The following is a 5,000-nucleotide window of genomic DNA, read 5'->3' as shown; positions in this document are numbered from 1 at the left end:
GAAGCTTTCGGCAGTAATGTAGCATTGAAATTTAGAATTTTTAAAGCAACTGTCCTCAGGGATTACTTAGTATATTGAGATCAATTTTCATATATACATAATTATGGAATGCATTTTGCTACTGGTTTTTTTGTAATCAATTGAAAGATCAAAGCTAATGCTAATGTAACAGTTTCATCAGAAACCAAAAATTTGGTTTTATCATCGGAGTTGACAATTTAAATTGCCCACCGTACAGAGATTCTAAAAGCTGACGTTTGGAGCGTTAGCCCTTCGTCAGAGCCAATCCAAATTTTTGTATACTACTTCCCTACTGACGCAGCCCCACAGTTTCTTCAGAAACTACCCCCTTCATTCTTCAGAAACCAAGTTTGGTTGTGATTTGTTTTGTTCAAAGTCATGGATTGTGTCGGGGCTGAATTTCCAAGCCCGTGACTTCATTGTAATGTAAAAGAATTTTAACTAAAATACCCGTTTGCCTCAACAGAACAAGATTATATTTTTATTTCTTCATTTACACGTTATTTGACATGACATGTACAATCAGATTGTTTTCTCACTCGGCATTGATTTGAACCATGATTATGGCGGCCTTTGACGTAACACCTATTTACATTTTATGAAGAATGCTATTCTTAGGCGCACCCCGCTTTCCTCTTGAGTCACCCATGATGATGACACTAAACATGCAGGAGTTTCGAAATATGGGATGGTCTAAAAGCTGGACTGGACTCTGGACTCACCAGTACACTAGACGGGAGTGTCGAAACGTTGTTGTTTGAGTCTTTGAATTGTTATTGCGGAGCAAATGTGAGAATTATGTATACACATATCATAATGTTGCAACTGCATCCATTGAAAACTGGGAACAAATGCATCATGCTACTCTTTCATTTAGCACAATCTAGCGAGATGAACACTATCACGATCGCGATGCCACACAATGATAATCAAATGGGAATGCCAATTAGCTGCCAATTAGTCTGGCTTTAGGTTTAAGATGAATATTAGAACTTACTCGTCCAGTATCACAATATGGCAGCTCTTATTTGTCTTGGCATTAGGAGAGAGCTACAGTTCCTACAGTAACTGAGCAATTCCGTTGAACAAAGAACAAACAAAAAAAACATTACCCTATTTACATTCATTGTGGCGCGCAACAAAAATTAATAGGATAGAATTGGCAATTATGAAACTTTGAAAGCAAATAAGAATGGACGCTTTTTTAGTGCTAAGCTACCACATTGTTTGTATTTACACATCTACCAATCTCAAACTCGAAAAAACTACTTCGATAAAAAAATAAAAATAAAAACAAAAAAATGAATAAGTTTATAAATAGAATTATAAACATGCTATCAATGAGCCTGACAAGCGATCAACTTGCAACTAAGTCAATGTTTGTTTCTGTTATTTCAGAAATAAGTCTCAAGGAAGGATCTCATTCTTACCTCCTTTACCGCCTTTAACAGCTGGTCAAATATATATTCTTTTCTTATTGCACACCGTTCCTTTATTTTAGCCCGCCAGTCACGTGTATGCCAAGGTCACTCAGCAAAACATAATTTTAATGTGCCTGTGGCAGTTCTGCGTCACTCAAGCACGTTATGGTCACGAAATGTATAAACTGCACTTCTTATATTATGTCAGCCCACATTTTCTTAAATCTTGGCATCGTAACAGTAAGATATCATTAAAATAGATAATATAACTTAATGAAATGTGCTCAAAAAGTTGTATTGTACCATAAATATAATACACCTTACGACTTTTTTTTTTATAGGGCGGGTAGCACTAAAAACTATTCCATTCAAAGCTAGAATAAATACCTTATACTTTCAAATGTAAACACTGAATTTATTATATATATATATATATATATATATATATATACTCCAAGAGCTAGGTTATTTGAACATTTACTGCAACTCTGAGTTTCATGCTTCTTGCGAAGCAATCATCAGGCAACTGATGCCTGATGTTTGCATCAGGCAACTGAGTTGCCTGATGATTGCTTCGCAAGAAGCATGAAACTCAGAGTTGCAGTAAATGTTCAAATAACCTAGCTCTTGGAGTATAATTATTCATAGCTCTAGCTCTGCTATTGAGCACTTTATAGTAGATGAGGATTTCTTTCCACTTTTTCGGTTATATATATATATATATAGGTTGAATGAAAAATGGAGTCAAAAGCAAACTACTCACAGGTCCATGTTTAATGTAAAGAACAAACGTTTCGCCCTTCGGGCTTCCTCAGTGTTCACAATAAGCTAAAAACTAAAAAATACTTGGCAGGAACTGAGTCGGTTTCAAGATCTTATATATGTGAAGAAGTGACAGTGACGAAATAAACAGATTGCTTAATTACACGAAATTTACAAACAAGCGCTAATGAGTAGGTGACAAAACAGGCCAGCTTGTAGACAGAAAAACCACTTACACAATAGTAGATGAAGTGAACAATATAGAGTTAATTATGAAAGCTAACCATCACAGTAAAAAATTAAAAAGTATTATATCTAAAGTTATGAAGAATTTTTTTTTGGAAAAATAATAAATGAAAATGGCTAAAAAATGGCTAAAAATGCATGGCTAAAAAATAAAACTTATTGGCTAAACCTAATTCTATTCTTAGAGTTGAACTCTGATCGTTTGTTAAGGCCGTGGGGATGGAGAGTACACAGCTGGGAGCACCAAAAAGCTTCCCTTGTGAGTAAACGCCTATCAATGTGATGTTCACATTCATTAACAATTTTTTCGATAACAATGAATTCAAAGTCAGACATCTGGTGTTCAACCCTATTGAAATGCACGGCTAATTCGCACGTAATCTTGTTAGTAAGCATAGCCGATTTGTGATTCCGAAACCTGACCTTGAATTCATTGGATGTTGAACCCACATACTGAACCTTACACTTCTTGCAAGTGGCCAAATAAAATTTGTAAATTTCGTGTAATTAAGCCGGCAATCTGTTTATTTCGTCACTGTCACTTCTTCACATATATAAGATCTTGAAACCGACTCAGTTCCTGCCAAGTATTTTTTAGTTTTTAGCTTATTGTGAACACTGAGGAAGCCCGATGGGCGAAACGTTTGTTCTTTATATTAAACATGGACCTGTGAGTAGTTTGCTTTTGACTCCATTTTTCATTCAACCTATTTATCACCACGTGACGTCAAGGCATCGTGTATCCTTCTTTGGATCCTTCGTTGGCGACGCAGCATTTTACATTCTACCTGCTATATATATATATATATATATATATATATATATATATGGAAGAAAAAAATATATAAAAATAAACTACAAGTTCATCCCTACAAGCCTGTTTCGTGGTCGCCCACTCATCGGGGGATGATGAGTGGGCGATGATGAGTGGGCGACCACGAAACAGGCTTGTAGGGATTGACTTGAAGTTTATTTGTTTTTTTTCTTCCATATATACTTCGCTCTACTTCTATGTATTGAGCACTGTTTTATGAAAATCAAGTTATATATATATATATTTACTCAACAGTATATCGCGTTTCTGATTGGTCAGATTGCATACGGAAATTGCTCTGGAATCAGAAATGGAGTAGTTTTGTTGAGTATATCATGAATTAAAATCGAAGGAACTTGCTCATGCATCTCGTGATTTATGGTCACTCGTGATTTTTTGAAAGTTCTCAAATTGCGTCACTTGTGTCCATATATAAATCAAGAAATGCACCACCGTTCATCCGATTTCCCATACTTATTTCACAACTTAATTATTACACATGATTCGCCCGCGGAAATATCTGGAGAAGAGATTGGTACACTGGTCTGTTTAGACTTCATTCATTTTTTCTAAAACTTCCTTTCTTTTTGAGCGTTTTACCGCAGTATTGGAGTTTGGTCGAGGGAGCTTACGAACCTAGATAAATATTTTGCGTGTATAAATGCCAAATGATACCATCGTAAACGCTGCCCGAGACAACAAGGTAAACCAAGGTAAAAGTTCGATTTACCCTGTTATCAGGCCGGATTTAGTTCGGTAACCAAGGTCGAGATAACAGATATATCTCTATACGGTAGCATAGAATTTCACATCCCATGGTGTCGAGATTGTCATTCGATCACGTTTTTCACGACCACGATTTCGACCACGTTTGTTTTCGGTCTACGTATGAGTGATGGCTAAAAACAATGACATTAATCCAGTTTAATACGACGATGAACAAGCCGAGAGCTAAGTTAACGCACCGCGGCACGTCTAGATATTTTGAAGTTCTCTTTCCACAGTTATTTAACGAAATCTCCGTGTAAAAGGGTCTCAAACCAGAATCAGTTTCTCGGCCATGCAAGTGTAGCGTGTCTTTCGAAGAGGAATTCAAAGCAAAATCAATGGCTTTCGCCTCTACTTCTTGAGGTGAAGCAAAAGTAAGAGCCTCTGAAATCTTGCGCCCTAAGTTTGCTGTTAGAGAACAAGAAAATAAAACACGAGGACTACGAAAGCCACAGCTTCTCTTTTAAACACATGTATAACACTATACAAATGTACTGTACCAAGATTTCGTCAGTAATTGACCTTGGTAAAGTGTAAACACAGGGCGAGTGACTGATCTAAATTTTCCCCGTTTCCTCCTTTCTTTTTGTATTCCTGATAAACAGCGGGCGGTACTAGTTACCTAGGAAGCCTCAGTAGTGCGGCCATTTTGGCTTCTGTGACACTGATATATACTCCTTTCCTTTCACTTTTTTCTTGATTGAGTTACGCTTCTTTTCCATTTTTGGTTAGCTATCTAGATGTATTAAGTACATAACGAATAATGATATACGTTTGTCAATGGTTTGCTATTCACAGCATTCGCTTTTTTATGAGACCGTTAATCTTCTATTAAGTTCCCCCCCCCCCTCTTAAACCCCCCATCTAATAAGTCCCCCTTTTTAGAGGAGTGAAACTTATTAAGCCCCTCCCCCCTACCTCTCCCCTTTATTCACAACTAAATTAAAAAATGATAGCCGGTATTTAGT

Source organism: Montipora capricornis, chromosome 2 (genome assembly GCF_036669925.1).
Source record: "Montipora capricornis isolate CH-2021 chromosome 2, ASM3666992v2, whole genome shotgun sequence".
NCBI lineage: Eukaryota > Metazoa > Cnidaria > Anthozoa > Scleractinia > Acroporidae > Montipora > Montipora capricornis.
Note: the sequence above shows the minus strand (reverse complement) of the source record.